This window comes from Thermobia domestica, chromosome 1 (assembly GCF_964235325.1).
Source record: "Thermobia domestica chromosome 1, izTheDome1.hap1.1, whole genome shotgun sequence".
Lineage (NCBI taxonomy): Eukaryota > Metazoa > Arthropoda > Insecta > Zygentoma > Lepismatidae > Thermobia > Thermobia domestica.
Window position 1 is genome coordinate 321,324,233 of NC_137454.1, and position 20,103 is coordinate 321,344,335.

A 20,103-nucleotide genomic window follows, 5' to 3' on the forward strand; every position below is an offset into this window, starting at 1 on the left:
CTACTACTGTGGTGAATTCCGTTTATGCCTGTTTGCGGCTAATTCTTTTTGACAATGAGATCTCGGAAACCACAAGCACTAGAAACGTGCTGTTTTCACTGGTCTGTTTCAAATTCTGTGTAAACCTGCCAGTTTTCGTTCAAATTTCAGAGATCGAGCCGTTATTGTTCAATTCGATATATTAGTGGCCGTTTTGAACACGTAAGTTAATATTGAAGCTAGGGGGTCATTCCATGTCAAATCACCTCGAGCACTGTGCTTTAATGTCTGAGATTCTCTTCATTTTTTTTCATACATAAATACCAATGAAATTATGTTAAATTAATTTTTCCCGATTTTTTGGATGAGAAATGGGCCGTGGAGAAATTTTTGAAAAATGTGAATTTTGCTTCAATTTCACTTTCCGGCACTTACCATCATGGAACTAAAATTACCATAACATCCACATTTTCGAAGTTATTGCGCTCATCCAGGTGTCAAATGAAAGCTTAAGTTTTGCTCTTTCAGTAGATTGTAAGAAACCTTGCAAAAAGTTACACTGTGAAACATTAAGGGGCATACAAAGCAAATTTTAGGGTTTTTACAAATTGTGCCCTTTGTCAAAAGTTACAACTATGAAACTTTTGAAACTTTTTTGTACATTCATCTTAACACGTACATGATATGGTTAAAAAATAAAGAGAGTGTTTTTTTTGTATTTTTGTAATTATTATTTTTTATGTACGGTAATATACAGGTTTAAGTGTTGTTACAAATTGTGTCATTGTTCGTACGTTACAACTATGAAACTTTTGAAACTTTTAAAATAAAATAATCTTAGACCGTACATATGGCTAAAAAATAAAAAGGGTGCTTTTGGTATTTTTGTAATTATTATTTTTGTGGTATTTTACATGTACGGAAATATACAGTTTTAAGTTTTGTTACAAATTGTGTCATTGCTCGTAAGTTACAACTGTGAAACTCTTGAAACCTTTTTTATAGGATCATCTTAGCACATACATGATACGGTCGAAAAATAAAAAGGGTGCTTTTGTCATTTTTGTAATTATTATTTTTGTATATCAGAGTGCAATTCATGAATCGCTCTGGGCCTTCTATATTCCTCTGGCCAGAAAATGAAGACTTTTGTTGGATATCTTTTGAAAATATCATCTGGGAAGTTCCTGTTCCATCTCTTACATGCCAATCAGCCCAGACTTACGCAGCTGAAAGCAAAATTAAAAGAAGACATATCATCAATGAGAAGAATGAGCTGTGAAATATAGGACACAACATTTTGTATGTAAATCTGTGTAATTCTAAGAAGTATTACTGGTATGTATGTTTACTGTTTTCATCTATGTGCATTAGTCTATTATTTCTTATTTCTATTGATAGAGTTTGTAATAATCACTCAACCCCTTACATTGCTAGGCCAATATTTTCCATTCACAAAACCTTAAGATGAAAAAAAAAGTATCCCTTTTTGTTATTTAATCATTCCTAGTAAATGTAAACTAATCCTATAAAAAGTTACAAAAGTTTGATAGTTGTGAGCGATGGTATAATTGGGGAAAAAGATGCAACTCATAGTTAAAGTACAAAAATATAATATTATGGTAATACCAAAGGTACACATTACACAAGTTCTATTTTTAAGCATACGTAATATTTACTAAGATGATTATTTGAAATAGCTTTAAAGTGTGACAGTTATCACTTCAGAGTAGGAATAGCCAAAATCTTCCGAAATCGGAATTTTTCCGAATTCCGGAATTTTTTCGATTTTATTTTCCGGAATTTGACATTACTACTTCAGAGGAAAGACATAATCTGTTAACAACAGTAAATCTGTACATTTCTGTACATTTAGAACAAATAATAATAATAATAATAATAATAATAATAATAATAATAATAATAATAATAATAATAATAATAATAATAATAATAATAATAATAACAACAACAACAACATTTGCAAAAATACCAAAAGCACCCTTTTTATTTTTAACCATATGTATGTGATAAAATGATTCTGTTTCAAAAGTTTCATAGTTGTAACTTACGTGCAATGACACAATCTGTAACAACACTTAAAACTGTATATTTCCATGTATATAAAATACCACAAAAATAATAATTACAAAAATACCAAAAGCACTCTTTTTTAATTTTTTAACCATACCATGTACGTGTTAAGATGAGTGTACAAAAAAGTTTCAAAAGTTTCATAGTTGTAACTTTTGACAAAGGGCACAATTTGTAAAAACCCTAAAATTTGCTTTGTATGCCCCTTAATGTTTGACAGTGCAACCTTTTGCAAGGTTTCTTACAATCTACTGAAAGAGCAAAAATTAAGCTTTTTTTTTTTTTTTTTTTTGACACCTGGATGATTCCAATAACTTCGAAAATATGGAAGTTACGGTAATTTTAGTTCCATGATGCTGAGTGCCAGAAAGTGAAACTGAAGCAAAATTCACATTTTTCAAAAATTTCTCCACGACCCATTTCTCATCCAAAAAATCGAAAAGAAAATATATAATTTAACATAATTTCATTGGTATTTATGTATGAAAAAATTTTGAAAATCTGAGACACTGAAGCACAGTCATGTTTTAAAATTAGGTGATCTGACATGGAATGACCCTAGGGCGAAGATACGATTAATATCTGTTAGGCAACCAGTACAAGAGTTACGTACAGCAGGTCGACGGACATTGCAGGCGCTTTGCTTAAATCTGAATGGCAAAACCTATTGCATGCTGGCAACTTTGAAGGCCTCAAGAGCCGCAATGAGGTGTACTTGGATGGATATGGATTTATTAGAAAAAATATTTGCGCTTGATATCGTGTCACTTCTACAAATATGCTACTAACTCACTCCAACATCTACACATAAATGCTATGTTTATATGTTTGTAGACAGCAATTCACTTCATTTGTGAGTCTCCTGTCTTTTACTTGTATGAGTAAGGAGACATACACAGTGAGAAGGAGATTCATAGTCATAACAGAATGATGCGCTGAGTAGACAACGAAGGTTCAGCTAGTGTTTGATGAAAATAGAAAAAAGAAATGCGTAGGTTATACTAGGAAATTATTTTGTTTGTATATGTGCAAATTTGCAGTATAGGGAAATTTTGCCTCCTTTTTCTTCATGGAGTGCAACCTCAAACGTTGCATGCTGCATTGAAGGGAGGAATATACGAATTTTCATTTAAATTGGATACGTTTTGCGAGACATGTTGTGGAACAGAAACAGAATTACACAAATACCAAATGAGTCGAATTGTAGAAGCTTCACTACACTCACTTCAACTACGGTATATTTTATATTTTTATTTGGATTTATTCACGATTTCATGTTCACCAAATAAATATTATGTGCACCATAGCTAGTATGATCTGAACGTTTTAATACTGGTTACATTTTGTATCATTCAAACTTCTAGGACGAATACTCTTGAAACTGAGAATCCACATCCAGTAAGACACTAGTTTAACTGAACCACAAACTTTTGGAACATACGGTGGATACAAAAGATTGGGGTCGTTTTCGAAATTCAAGGGAGAATGGAGAAATTACAACTTCAAAGAAAGATTTGCAAGCCAAACAATTGTTAGTAAGGCATCAATTCTCATTGTTATACAAAAATGATTTGACATTCGACACAAACATACCGGCGGAGAACTTTCACTAATTGTACGAGAAAAGATCACGATTCTTCATAAACACAACAAACGGACATTGTAAAAGAAGTATTTTACGAGTTCTAACTATGAAAAATTGATGAATAAAACGAAAAATAACATTATTCCTGAGAATGAAGAAAAGAAAATAATTGGAGTAAATTGAGAATTAGACCAAAAATGGGTGGTTGATGGAAGCTGTCAACAAAACAAAGAAGGAATGTACCCTCGCATAATGATCACTGAACATATTAAAAGAAGGAATGTACACTCGCATAATGATCACTGAACATATTAAAGTTGACAAAGATTTAAATGCGTGAAGAAAGTATAATCCATTGACAATTACAAAATGTCCAATAACTACTGCAGTAACTTGTCGCGAAATCTGAGAGAGCCTAAGTTAAAACCACGCTAACTCGACTTCTATGGTGAATTCTGGACGAAAAGATAAAGCTATATTATACATAGAAATGCCATCACTCATACTGACTTTCTTTTCTTATTTTAAACAAATTATTACTACGAAGATTATATACATTGTTTTGTGTTAACTAAAACTCCGATATTAAAACTGAGTTATGAACCCACAACTGAGTTATGAACCCACGTTTAATATTACGGTAGAAAATGATCTCAAACGCAAAATCAACATCTATAGATGACTCTTGGTTCGATTCCCGGTATGTGCCCCAAATCTCAGATAAAAAAGGACAGTAACTGCATACTATTTTAAGCAGTAGGTTATATCCCATACAGCCTCGATGCTAAAAAGGAACTCTGATTAGTTAATCAACCTAATTCCTAAAAGTTATTCGCTGATGTAAAGGTTAGGGAGCCACGAGTAAAAAGTTAAATCGATTCCGCTTTAAATTCTCAAAATGGCTTCAATCTGTAGTAGTAATGCGTTACAGAAGAACAGAAATGATAACCACAGAGTGATATAAAGGAATGTTAAAATACAGCAAGTGACTTCCACATTTTGAAACAATCAATCTCGATTTCTATGAACAAATTTACTCTTAATACACTTAAGTTGGAATGCTCGACGCAGGAACTACGTTCCAGCCGTCAATAGACACTGAACACAGTCTGCTGAATTACCCCTGTTATCGTAGCCAAGATGGGAATATAGAAGTTTCGAGTCTGACCTTTCCCTGAGTTTAATCAATGGAGAGCTGATGGAGAAAAATTGGAATTTATTTGTACAAGACTTGTTTCATCTCTGGTAATGAAGTTGGTCGAGCCATCTACAACTATTGATGACTATTAAACGAACGAGACACAACATAGAGAGACATCTAAAAAGACATTTGTCTCGAAAATAAAATAAAAACGTCACTGGAAGTAGTAACAATATACCCTTCAACTAAAGTTTTGTATGGAAAACTAAAACCAACTGTTACCAATAAGACCATTTAAAAAATTTCAAACGCTAATCTAAGATAAATAAACTTTGCTGAACATTTTATTGAAATACTTTTAAATAATGCTAGATCAGAGAGGTAAAATTCCTACCACAAATTAAACATGTGGAATGATAGAAAATTAAATTAGATTCTGCACCTTACTAGATTACTGTTCACAAAAGGAGCTCTCACAATAGTGTTGTCCAAGAGACGATATAAGGTTGCCTCGTGTCGTAAATTTTGTCTCGTCTCGATTTTCAAAATGTTTTTTTCTGGTCTCGTCTCGAAATTTTTACAGCCCGTTTTGTAAATGTATCTTTTGAAAAATAATAAGCCCTGATATTTTTCTTAATTTCATTTAGAAGTTATCAGAATCCTTCTGGGTCACGAGAGGTCCATGAAGGTCCATGAACAAAACATTTAAATAATATTTATTATTGAAGTATCTTGTGTAATTACTTGCTACATCTCTAAATATTGATACATGCTCTTCACTGTGTTCCTACAATCTCTTTACCAATTTATAGCTTTATCGTATGTATTATGTATCACTAAAACAGCATTTGGGAACTAAAGCTTGGGTGAACTAGTGCTGAGCACGAGACCTATAAAAGATTTCATTTTGTCTCGATTCTCATCTCCAACGTGTCCAAAAAAATTGAAACGTTTCCCGTCTCGTCTCGAATTTGAACAAATGTACTTTTTGTCTCATGAGCCACACTACTTATACAGTGGTGCCCACCCCTTCTTATGTCCATGACGCACCCATAGGTATTCTTCCATGAAAAAAATCTTTTCGATTAATTTTTACCCCCCCCCCGTCAAACATATTTATATAGATTTTAACCCCCCAAATATTTCAATGACGCAGTTTGCGTCATAGCCCCCCCTTGTGGGCACCCCTGACTTATAAATAAATGTTGAACGACACACTAGTACATTGTCCTTGCAACCTACTTTGAAATTTGAAAACAAATATAATAGTTGATGAAAAGTTTCTTATTAATGTTACCAATATTAATTAAAACAGAAGACTGTATACTATGAATCAAATAAACCTTACTAATATTTTTTTTTTTTTTGATAACAGAGTTTCTAATAATTTTGATAGTATGAATGTTAATACAAGTAGCTAGATACCAATTGATATTATATTAAACGTACTGAAATAAGAAATAAAATGTTTAATGTCACAGGTTAATGACCTTTAGCCTAAAGTCTTTAGACAAAAAAGTTACGAACTATAAACAAAATTTACGATGCGAGACATCCTTATTTCTCGTCTCGTGCACAATATTATTTTATGAGATGTTGCTTTTGCGAACAGTAATCTACTGAGGTGCAGATTCTAATTTAATTCTATATTACTTCATAGTTAAATATGTGGTAGGAATGTTATCGGTGTGATTTAACACTGTTTAAAGTTATTCCAATATCATGAATACCTGATTCGATCTCCGTCCATATGAGTTTGCGATGAAAATCATCATATGATTAATAAAAGTAAATTATTATAGAAGAATTGGTGTAGAAGAAAATAAGAGAAGTCTGAAAGCACCTAAGGGTACCATGTTATCCTCGACAACTCAAATAGGCTGGGACCGAACCAGGGCGCTCTCATATCAGCGATGAGCGCAGTACCACCGACCTACCATGCTCCCAGAACTGAACGTCCTGTAAGACATTTCAGTTGTGATAAGTCTCCAATATATTGGAACTAAAAATAAGGATACAATTATTGATATCACTAATGCAGATAAGGTGTTCGTTCTTTCACTTCATCCTATCACTTAAAGTGGACTATTCTCGGTATAATGAGTATTTCGTTGTAAAATTTATCTTCAAAATAGTCCTATTGATTTTCACGAAATTTGCCGAAACATCTCAAAAACTGCAAATGATAATAGCAATCATTTAATACCTCATACATGAATTAACAAATTCTGGTCGAAAGCAAGATATGGTGTTGGAAGCCGATTAATTGAACCACGCAACATGCAACTGAAAGCACGTCATTGCTCATACTTGGTTGTAGCTCAATCTATTACGAAAATAATACGGTTATGTTATGTTAAGGGTTTAGTTCACCTGTCGATACTTTTTAATGCTGATAAAAAGCGATATGGAGCTCAGTGATAAAGCACTCAAATTTTCACGGATCCTTGATTCGATCCTGTGCATGAGTTTGCGATGGAAAACATCGTATTTGTAGGTATTCTCTGGATTCTCACATTTCCTCCTTCTTCAGTTCTTCCGTTAACATTGCTTTTTTTGAAATGAAATGAAATCTGTGAGTTTTATGTTCCATTATTATGCCGGGTGGGCTAGAGGAGACAGTGATGATGATGAGAAAATAATGAAATGGTTGAATGAGGAAAGTTGTGGAAACGGGAGAACCCCGAGAAGACCCACGCACACAGTGTTTGTCCACGTTCACTTGATGCGAGGTGGGACCGAAGTAAGGACCTCACCCACCAGAGGTGAACACTCTAACATTGCGCTACCGCGGCCACCAGTGTTTCCTTTCATTATCTGTTGCCTTTAGCCTAAATGCCGTGAAACATATTACACTAAAGCTTTTATTTCACTTCATTTAATAGTGGAGAAACAAGTAAAAGATTAAGCATATGGAATTAATTTATTAACATGAAAAAGCAGGACATTTCGTTTGCTTTCAAAGCTGTAGAAATCGATTACATTAATTACATGATACTTTGTGTTAGAACGAATTCCTATTCTGGTCCGGAAAGTATGCTTTCTCCAGCGGTCAGTACTCTGTATTTTAATCGGTTCATTGTGCTGATTTTGTAATTCGCAAGGAAATGCTGTGCAGACAGCTTCACAAAGTAAATATTAGTATTTTATATATATATATATATATATATTAGTTTTCCTCCGACATGCACAATATAACACTTGATTTACGTTGCACATACGCTAGCAGTCAGAAATGAGCACTTCGTCCTGATTTACATCGACACTTCGAAACTTCTCGCTAGCCAGTGTATCATCTCATCCAAATGATCAGGCACGTACGTGTCAATGTTTCGTTTAGTACCCATAAACTCTGCTGTGATATAAAACATTATCCTCGCTTGTGTGTTACGCTTTCAGTACCAGCGAGAAAGAAAAACAAAATTCATTACACGAAGCTACCATAGGATTTAACTCGGCCTCAACTAATGGTTATCCAGCATTCGATCAGGGGAAAAAGGGCAGTGTATCAGTTGATCCAACGTGACATATGACATACGGACCCTTCTTGATGGTTCAATTCAATCTCATCGACTTAATCTGTAATTACAGTTGACACACGCTACTAACTTTCAATCAAATTTACAATATTTTGATGTTATTTTGAAACAACTAGCAAAAAATTGTTTCTTGCAGTGCGTACAAAATCAATTAAACAAATATGGAAGAGAGAGGGACATGAGGGAATTAAGTATTTGTATAGTTAATTACTGGAATTTCGGCTCGAATGTAATGAAAAAACTAAAGCAACAACTATCATTCCAAAAACTAAATAAATGATGATGCTATCTCGACTGTGAGTACAAGCGTTAATATCTGCATATCGATGTCTTCAAACAATAATCGAATGTCTAACTATCGACAATTTCTAACCTTCAGATGCAACGCATTTTTTAAAAAAATTGGTTTGATTTTTAGTTACTCTCTTTACGAATAGTTGAGTGAGTGTCATATATGCTTTCTATGCATACGGTCTATGCATGCATATGGTGATATTTGGATGGATTCACACCGTAACAATGAATCAATATCGCAGAAAAGGGACCTTAAACTACACTGGAACAAATAATGATTAAACAAATAGCTAGTGAAAGTCATTACATGTAAATCTGACACTATATAGTTCATGAACATTATATTTAAATTATACGATAATCATAAAGAACATATGAGGGTTGATTGTTTTGACCATAACTCGATGCATGTTTAACAAGTAATAGTATCACATATACACCATGTACACTAGTTTGGTTTCTAGGTTATGGCGTGATATTTTCTCAACTTATATTGTAGTACTGTCACAGACTACGTTGAAGTTTTGTCCGTGATCATACTTTTTATTCTTTTCTCTTCGAACTGACTCGCAAACGATGGTGAAAAGAGGGGACGAATATTTCGCAACTCATTTCTGATTAACTTAAGATTTCTTTATCTGTACAAACTACTTTGTAATTATTTCTCTGCATTTGTTTCCACGTACCGAAGTCAACTACTTTACACAACGTCGTCGTGTAAGTTCATGCATTCACAAACGTAGATACACATAGTTAGTATTTCGAGACAAGTACAGTAAGTGTATGACCAAAACCATTAGTCGGAGAACTAACGACTTGGATTTTCTAAGCTGTGGTATTGCGACGTTAGACTATAGTAGTAGGAGGATTCCGTATCGAACTTTAGATCCGACCTGAACATTAGTTATAGTTATACTGAAATTATAGTACTTATACTGGTGTATCGTCTACCGGACTTGCATTATACAGTAATTCTACAACACGAAAATAACGTGTATGTACTTATTTCATATCTGTCAATGCCTCGTCATGATACGGTATTTAGACCATTTTCATACAAACGAATAAACATAAGTTACATGCATTAAGATCATTCTCCGAAACTCAATTCTTTTCATTTCACTCTAAAAGAATGTTCATAAATATTGGTGTAGGAATTATCGATATCTAGATTTCTAAGAAAAAGTTGGTCATTGCTGTGACTACAATACCTCTCCGCTTTCACTATATAATGATCAACGTTAAAGCCGAAGTGGTTTTTTACCCCTTCCGGCTTCTGCAGAGAGATTACAAGGAAGAGTGAATATATTCTTGAGACGCTTAATTGATCACAGAAAAATGCTCCTCACTATGTGTTACTGTTTTTGCTTTATAATGATTAACCTTAAAACCGAAAGTGGTTGATTTATGACACTTTTGGTTTAGATACACGGTTGAGAGAGAAGATAATACCTATTGTCAAAACGCTAAATCGATTCCTGAAAACCGCTTTTCGATCTCTCCTATCGTTTATGCTCTATGATGATCAATATTGAAACAGGAAGTAATAGTAAATTTCTACCACTTCCGGTTTTCGTAGAGAATTAAGGATGGCTTACTCTTGGAACACGATTACAGAAAACTGCTTCGCTATATGTATTACCGTTTTTGCTTTATAGTGGTCAACGTTAAAATTGGTAATAGTTGATTTCTACTTCTTCCAGTTTAAATATTGGTTTCTAAAACGAATTCGATACCTAATATTTCACCCTCTACACTTTGACCAAATCTGGTAGATTCATCACGTAGATGTGTGTGTGTGTACAGACGGACACACAGACATGGTAAATGGTAAATCAAACACTTTAAAAAATGAATGCTATCTTTCACTTATTTATTTATTTTTTATATAATTTGAAACTAAGGCTTTTAAAAATGGTTTCAAAGAAAACGCAAAATATATGCCTCCGTAACTTTGTGATTGTTTGGCAATCACAACTATCTGTAAATCATTAACTGCAACTGTAGAATGAATCAAGCATCTAACCAATTCTATCGAGAATAAATTCAGAAGTTTCCTAACAGAAATAGACATTTGTTGAGTTTTGAGTTTTTGTGTTTTGCGTACTTATGCAACATCAACGGTTATGAACGACGGGACCTACTATTTACATTTGCTACGAACCACGATCGGGACTTAAATCCGGTGAATTTGGTGGGTATGCAGACCATGTAAAACCAAGCGTCACAGAATAGGCTGTTCCCCACCACACTATCTTGCCTCAAAGAAAGATGGACTACAAAACCATGCCACCGGCCCCGGCACAAGTAAGCATTTATATATTTAAGTTTTTTTAAACACATAGCTCTACACAATACTTTACATAAAATAAGTCGTTAATTCATTTCATACGCTAACGAGATTTATGTTTCATGATTGTGAAGGTGCATCTTTGTAATTTTATGACAACTAGAACTTTTACTCTGAGGTCTTATTAAACGTTTGCAGGACATGGGTTTAGAAGTAAATGCACAGAAAGCTAAATACATGGTAATTTGCGGGATTATAATCTGCAAATTATTAATGTATTAAAATATCCAATAATACTTTCGACAAAGTGGATACTTTCAAATATCTAAGATCAATATTAACATACTAAAATCATATCTACGAATAAATTAAATGTCGACTAAAAACATGGAATTCGTGTTATTCTATTCAAAATCTTTTGTCGTCGCAAATTCTGTCGACGAATTTGAAGCTTAATAAAACGATTATCATGCCTGTTGAGCTTTATGGTTACGAAACATGGTCGCTTACTCTGAGGGAAGAACGTAGATTGAAAATATCTGAGAACAAGATCCTGAGACGAATATTCGGACTCAAGAGGAACAGGAACGGGAAATGGCGGAAACTTCATAACGAGGAACTGCATGGTTTATACCGTTTGCCAAACATTGTTAGGATCATCAAGTCCAGGAGGCTCAGGTGGGCAGGTCATGTAGCCAGAATGCAAAAAAGTAGGAATTCTTTCGAACTTTTTAACTGAAAATCCAATCGAAAAACGACCATTAGAAGATCTAGGCGCAGATAAAAGGACATTATTAAGAGGGATATTACACAAATAGGAAGAAAAGTAGAAACTGGATCCAGTTGGTTAAGGACAGAAGTCAAACAAGTTTTTGTGAACGCGGCATTCAACCTCCGGGTTCTACAGGTCATAAAGTAAGTTCTTTTTAGTTAGAACTTCACTAACATTTAGGAAAATCATTAAGGTAAAAGAATGAATCTATCTCAAGCTGGCTAGTTTCCTTTCCCCCAATCAGGTTCAAAAAGATACATGGAATCTTGGAATGAAGGGAATAACGAAGCGAATTGGGAAAATAAGATTAGGTTTAACAACATATACAAGAATTGAGTAATAATGTCTAAATTAAACGATATTTATTGCTCCTACACAACGTGCTCTAACTTCTTATAGTATATAATGTCAACTAACATTACAAATATGTCTTGTGTAGAAAAGAAAACGTATGGGACATTCAAAAGTAACAAATATTTTACAGAAATTAGCGTGCTTATAATAAACAGTAAAATTACAAGGAACCGCTGTCGAATGTGAAGCCTCATGATTATTAAATTACGTACACATTGTGAGCTAGTGGTCTACTATGCTACGCTTAATTCCATGCATGGGGAGCATGCCCGCGACCGTTCGGTCTATTTAATGGACGGGTTCCGCAAGAATGTAATGCACCCCGCCCGTGGTTGCGCGTGCTTTGGACTTATGTCCTCGTGCACAAGTGCACCGTTAAGATTTGTCCCTTAACCTTAACACCAAAGTGTGTAACCCCCATTCACTGAGGGAGTGGGATACGCCCACTGCGCGGCCAGACCGAAGTCCTGAGTGCCTACCAGTTGACCTACTGGTGGAGGCGGTCCTGCTAGCGAGTCAGGCCCTACCATACTCTGCAGGCATGGTGCCCGAGCGTTATAAGGCGAGCTCACCTCCCGCACATGTTCACCGTTACCCAGGTCCCTGGGATTAGTTCCCATGTGCTACCGAATCCCACGGTATGACCACAACCCGGCAGAGTCCAACCCAATCCGGGAACCCCAGGCAATGCCCGAGGGGGCTTGTGTCCCGGCCCTGCCTACCTCTATCGTTCAACTGGGAAACATATTGAAATCACGATCGACGATAGTAACTATCTGTATTCTTTGTATTACATTACAACAGGGCGAAAAATTCCCGGTCGCCAGGTCGCCATTGGCAACTAGAAATTTAGATCTGGCGACCAGTGTTCAGTAGGAATGGTTTGTGCCTCAACTTACAGGGCTGCGCCGTTTCTGTTTTTAATTAAAATATTAAAAAAAAATAATTTTTAAGTGCTTGCAACCACATTTAAAAGTGAAAAAGTGGACCTTGTCTTAGCAGAGTGGACAGAATATAAACTTTTGTTTTCTTCTTTGATGTTGAATCAGACACTGACAAAGATTTGTAGTGAAAACTTTATTAAGCGATTTCCAAATTCGCTTTCAATTGTCACATTTTGTGCAGTTTTACCTCTCAGTACTGCTTCCTGTCAGAGAGGCTTCAGCAGTCTTAGCCTACAGGACTTCATTGAAGACTGGCACACTGGATTGCTGACAATTTCCATCAATGACCCTATACTTAAGGATTTTGATCCGAAAACTACCATCCACAATTTGTACTTCAGTGCAGACAGAGAGCGTTACACAAACGTGAAGTCTTAAAGTAAGATTTTTTTTTTTTTTTTTTTTTTTTTTTTGCATGTATATGAATTGTCCACTTGAATCTAATTGTCTGGTTTTAAAATATTATGCCCTGATTGATGTAATGTCTTCCTTTGTCAAACCAAAGGCAGTGGGGGGACGCTCTCAATAATTTGTACGTGAGAGATACTGGCGACCATCATTTCTTGACTGGCGAGTGCGTCTGACTTTGAAATTTTGCGCCCTGCATTACAATGTAATTTATAGGTATATAATGACAGTTCTCTGGTAGAAGGGGTCCCTGGTTTGATCCTAGGCCGTTTCAGTTTGTGGTGGACGGCATTGTGTAAGTTTTTATAGTTTCCTCCCACATTATCATTCCATCAACTCTTTCACAATCAATCATCCATCTCCTTTAGCCTACAGGGCACATTCATGTGACTTTCATTTTCATTTTAAAACACTTTATAGTGGAGATTGCTGGGATGGGAAAGCCCCTTTAGGTCTTCTTGAAGCAATCATTGACTCGAAATACACTCTATGATTACAACAGTACCTAAGATTGAATCCAACGTGTCTAAATTATCCGAGTACGTTACCAACATACATAATTACACAAAACAGTTCTCTTCATTCTAATTATATTTCCTGTTTGAAACCAAATTAATCCGCAGCAAACTCTTTAGCGATTCCGTGTAATAATTTTCAAGTATCTCCCGCAGAATAGAAAACCAAAATCTAGTTGACTGCAATCCATAACTTCCGTTTCCATCCAACAAACACTTGAAAATTCTCTCATATTCAGAAAAGAGCATCTCCTTTCCCTTTTCTCTTGGCCTTTTTTCTACTTCGGTTGCCGTTTCTTTTTATTTTTCTTTCTTCTTCTTCCGGAAAGTTACATAGAAGTCGAGGTGAGGATTTTAATTTAATTTCGCTGTAATGAAATTGCGTTCCGAGGAAGGGCGGAACGTACTTCAAGCTGAATATAGTGGCTTCGCTAAACAAAATAAGAGACTCCTTCGGTCTTATTTTTGTTCACTGCCATCCTTTCACGTAGACTAGTTTCTGCGTCATTTTTCACTGACGTACATTCTTGTTCACCTAAGTTAAATTACTTTACAAAATGGAAATGTAGCAAACGATATTTTTAAAAACTAATCAATATGATGTTTTAATTACACCAAGTCGGGTTTCAGTTATGAAGTTCTTGGGTTGTATGTATGGAGTTAATGGTAAAGAAAAATAAATCCTGACGTTTGAAAATAAACATCTTGTAACAGTGACCGTTAGCTAAGTACGAAGATTGCATACAAAAACATGGTTTAAATTTCTTGAGTGTATGTACGGACTCATTTGTTCCCTAAAAGGAAGAAAAGAAAAATAAAGTTAAAACGCTGAAAAGGAACACAATGATAAGCTTTTATAATCTCACCGATATTTGCGAACTTGTTAAAATAACGTCTTTACTGCATTATTAATTAATGGTTGTTTGTACTGATAGTTTAATGAGGTGTCTGCAGGCCCGTATCCAGGGGGTCTAGGGGGAGCCGCGCCCCCCTAAATTTTTGCTTGCCCCCTAAAAGTTTTACAGTAGGTTTGCAAAAGAACTATAAGATGGTGATGAACTATCATATGGTTGGATCGGGCCCCCCTAACTTCAGCCGCCCCCCCCCTAAGTTTTTGGGCAGGCTACGGGCCTGGGTATCTGCATCATATTGGATTCCCACAATAAGACTATCGTAACTCGAAATAGAATTTAAATTTTCAATTTTTAATGTGTTATTTGTGTATTTATGAAATGTTTTCTATATAATAAGTAATATTATACGTATTGAAATAAGGTTAGAATTCCGAAAAACAGAAAAGAAAATCGAGTTTATTTTTTTACCTGTAAAATTAACATGTTAAGAGTTAGGATACTTTTATTCTGGGAATGCGATATGTGTTATCACTATGAGTATCAACTACCCCACCCCTACCATTTTCCCACATTAAAAAAGCGACAACACTATTTAATCACGAGGACTACTGGAATTTTCTTAATATGCATTACAAGTTTTATGTCAAAATACAATACTGTGATGCAATATATCACAAGTATAACTGCATCATTGTTCGGAGTATATATGTGTCATTATTAGGAGAATGTTCGTCACTATTAAAAGAAATAAAGTTGCAAGTGATTTTGCTTTACGGGTTCTGCATATCTAGCCATGAAAAATATAAACTATGCATTTAGGCCAGTAGTGGCGAATGAACAGACCATTCGCAGTTGGTGAAATTTTAAGCATTGAAAAACGAGTCACGTGGCCATCGACCAACAGCATGCTCTGATGAGCTTCTCAAAAACACCGTGGAAGCAGACCTTCGAAAAAGCGTCGAAAAACTGCAGAAGTTAGGCATATACCATACCAATGATGTTTGGTGGCTCCGCGAATCGATATGGTGAAAAATTGGACTCTAAGGTACTACATGAGTTGACAATAGCCAACAAGGATCACCGTCTGCAGGTGTGTAGTCCTCCGAGTGCACGGAACTACCGGGGAGAGTTTCCTGCATTTAACTGTCACTTTTGACGAGAAATTAATCTGCTACAACAATTGTTAATGATCCAGACAGAGACTGGATTGCAATTAACGTTCACGACGTTTTCCAAAACAACTCCTTGCTGGTGTGGTGGTCTAGTGGAGCTAATCAATTATATCTTTATGCATCGACGTGAACCCATCACTACGGTTCATTATGGTGCTGAACTTTATTTAATGCAATGAAAACTTGATTGCAATCATCCAGCAATGGGCAACAAACATGCTATCTTCATGTTGCATAACACTGCATCCCACACATTGCTCAAACGACGCTGCAGGCTGTCCATGAGCTGCAGTATGAACCTCGTCCTCATTCACCCTACATTTTTCTTTTGTTCTATCTTTTTTATCTTTTCTTCGTTTTTCTCCCCTTTGAAAGAGACACATGTACTAGTATCGGACATACCATTATCAATTGAATCACCCGAAAACTTAAAAAGAGTTACAAAAACACTTAACAACTTTTTTTTTCCTTCATGAGATGTCTTCCATGATTTTGGAGATTAATAAGCTGTCTTCCTTTGAAGGGATTAAGAAAAAAGATTGATTCGCAAATGAACTTGGAAATGCCACAACGAAAACATATGTAATGATGCAGTTGAACTAAACTGAATCTTGTAAATCGTATCCGTATTATTTAACGGTTTAAGTTTTAATCCACCCGATCGACTTCTCCTATGTTCTGATCAGAGCCGTAGCTAGAGGGGGGCCAGCGGGGCGCTCGCCCCGGGCGCTGATAGCAAGGGGGCGCCGAACGAGCAAGAAGAAAGGAAAAGTGTTGAAAATGAATAAACGACGCGGCGCCCGTAAAAGTTCTGGCGTCCTATTAAATCAATATTGTCGGTTAGCAAAGAAATGGATTTGTTAAAAATTTTCTTGCTCGCTCCGCTCGCAACTCAAAAGTTTCAATAAGTCACAAGTTTTTCACTTATTAAAGAAAGTTATTATATATGATTTATTAATGACGATGTGATATCAAGGTGCCGAGTATTGTCTTATAGATTACGCAGGAGCATTTTCAAAGTCAAACGGTCAAAGTCTGAAATTTGTTTTGATGGTAATGGATTTACTTAGTTAATCACGCCTTTCTACCCAATCGGGTTAATCACGATGGTGAGAATGAAGGTATGAAAAGTACTATAGAGGAGTGAAGAGAACATACAAGCTGCTGTTTGCGCGGAATATTAAAAATGAAAGTAAACATAGTTTCTAATGTATTGAAATTTCATTTCTTATGGATAGTTTGAAACGTTGTAAATAGCCTGGAGAAAATTCCATTAAAATCCTTCTACAATAGGGAAGTCGTGTTAGACATGAAGGTAGTGAATGTAGATGGTGGTGTTGGAAAAGTCCGGGTCTCCTGAGCATAGTGGTGATATCAGAAACCGGGCTGCAGCCATGAAGCTCCAGAAAAATGGGGTCCCGAAGTTTTGTGCACGGGTTCTTTTTATACGCCTATTAAACATGGAATTGTATGTGGTGGGGGAGTTGGAAATGTTCGGGTCGTTTGAGCACAATGGTAATGTCAGAAATTGGGCCCTTGTCTCAAAGAACCAGAAATGGTGTCCCGAAATTTTGAGCTCGACTTCATTCTATTTTTCTTTTAAGCAGATTGTGGTGTTGGAAAGCTCCAGGACCTGATGCCCCAGAAATGAGGTCCCAAAAATTTGGGTTCGGGTCTTTTTTATTTATCTACTTAACATGGTGTTGTACTAGGGTGTTGGCGTTTGAAAGGTCGGGGTTGATTAACGAAAGCGTTAATGTCAGAAATTGGGTCCTGGCCTCGAAGTCCCAGAAAAGAGGTTCCGAAATGTTGGGCTCGAGTCCACTCTATTTCTCGTTTAAGCATGGAGTTGTTGCACGCAGATGGTGACATTGGAAACATCCGGTTCCCTTCAGCACAGTAGTGGTCAGGAACCGGGCCCCCACCATGAAGTCCCAGAAATGGGGTCCCGATGTTTTGGTCATGAGCCCCTTTTATACTCCTGTTAAACATGAATTGTTGTACGAGGGTGATGGTGTTGGAAAGGTTCGGGTCGTCAGTCAGAGATAATGTCAGAAATCGGGTCCTGGATTCAAGGTCCCGGAAATGAGGTCCCGAAATATTGCTTTCGGGTCTCTTACATTTGGCTATTAAACAATGTGTTTTTGGACGCAGGTGGTGGCATTGGAAAGGTCTTGGTCCCTTGAGCAGTGCAGTGATGTCAGAAATCAGGTCCAGGTCCCGAAGTTTGGGTTGTGTACTAAACCTTTGCAATGGCCCAATCTCAATACTTGATTGCGAGATATAAAACCATCAATTCAGCTATTAATATGGTTTTATCTTGCACAATCAGGTATTGAGGTCAAATTAGACAAAAGGTTTACGACACAAATAAAAAAAATTGGGACCCGGAACCAATTTCTCATCAACGTTGTGTTCAAGGGACAAAGACTTCCAACGCCACCACTTTCATTCTACAACTCCATGTTTAATAGACAAATAAAAGGAACCCGAGCCAAAGGCTTCGGGACCCCATTTCTGAGGCTTTAGGGCCCGATCCCCGGTTTCTGGCATCACCGCAGTGCTCAGAAGACCCAGACCTTTCCTACTTTACCATTCTCGTCCAACAACTCTACGTTTAATAGGCAAATAGAATGGACCCAAATCCAAAATTTCGGAACTCCACTTCTGAAGCTTTGAGAACAGGGCCCGATTTCTGATGTTACACTGTACTCAGACGTCTAGAACCTTTCCGATGCCACCACCCGTGTCCAACATCTCCATGTTTAAATGAGGAATAGAAGGGACCTGGGCTCAAAACTTCTAGATCCCATTTCTGAGGCTTCGAGGCCAGGGTCCGATTCCTGACGTCACAACTGTGTTCAAGGGACCAAAACCTTTCCAACACTACTACCCTCGTCCAACAACTCCATGTTTAATAGGCAAATAGAATGGACCCAAATCCAAAATTTCGGAACCTCATTTCTCGGGCTTCGGGTTCTATTTCTGACGTCACCAATGTACTAATGAAATCCAGACCTCACCCGCGTTCAAGAATCCCTCGGTTTTTAGTCGAATAGAATAAACGTGAGCCCAAAATTTCAGGACCCTATTTTTATGAATTCGGGGTCCGGATTAGATTTCTGATATCACCACTATGTTTAAGGGACCAAGACCTTTCCAAAGCTACTAACTCCGTCCAACAACTTCATGTTTAATAGGTGAATAGAAGAGACCTAAGACAAAAGCTTCAGGACCCCATTTCTGGGGCCTTGAGTGTCTGATTCCATTTCTGACATAACCGATGTGCTAAGGAGACAAAGATCTTTCCAATGCCATCACCCGCGTCTAAGAACTCCATGTTTAATAGTCGAATAGAAGAAACTCGAGCCCAAAACCTAGCCATTTCTGGGGCCTCCAGGCCTGGGCTCGATTTCTGACATTACAGCTATGCTCAGGGAAACCGGATATTTCCAACGCCACCACCCACGTCCACCAACTAAATGTCTAATACGGTTTCCCTGGCGTAGGAGAATTGGCTCCATGCTCTTTCCATAACTGTTCTGCAAATATATTGGTATACAACCAAAAGTAGTTTTGTCAAGTTAAACAGAAAGTACAAAATAAACATCTTGAAAGCAACTCTTATTTGTAAAAGGATACATAATGATTGCTTTTGGCTGTTGCAATGGTCTGTCCAAGAAGCTTGATAAAAATTTAGCATAGCAACAAAAGCTGCTTCTCTTATATGTTAAAAAAAAGTTCGGTGAGTGTAGAGGGGCGCCGAATTCTACTTCGCCCCGGGCGCCGAAATCTCTAGCTACGGTTCTGGTTCTGATTATACATTTTTACTTCTTATGACTGAAATTGACTTGCTCGAATACTGTTATTCGTTTTAGAGAACGGAAAGGAGAATGAAACCCGGATCTTCGGGAACCATGGAGAGTATTGTTTGAAAACTAATTTTTATTATCTAATATTTAAATAATGTTTACATTTCTTTCATAAAATACACACGCAATCTTACGAACTTTGTTCTCGACCTCATGCAACTGACTACATAGGTTATCCACGTATCAAAAATAGAATTGAAACAGACAGAATTTCAGAATGACTCTGTCCCCCAATTAAGAGTCTCTATTAATAGAATAGTTTAATTCTACGAAACTAGACAAAAAGTAGC

General features: G+C 36.5%; 1 protein-coding gene across 1 annotated transcript in view; it reads right to left on the reverse strand.

Annotated features, from left to right (window-relative positions):
* Window positions 1-20,103, reverse strand: part of Tomosyn (syntaxin-binding protein tomosyn) — a gene marked incomplete in the record, with an annotated part of 588,696 nt that overhangs the window by 168,863 nt on the left and 399,730 nt on the right.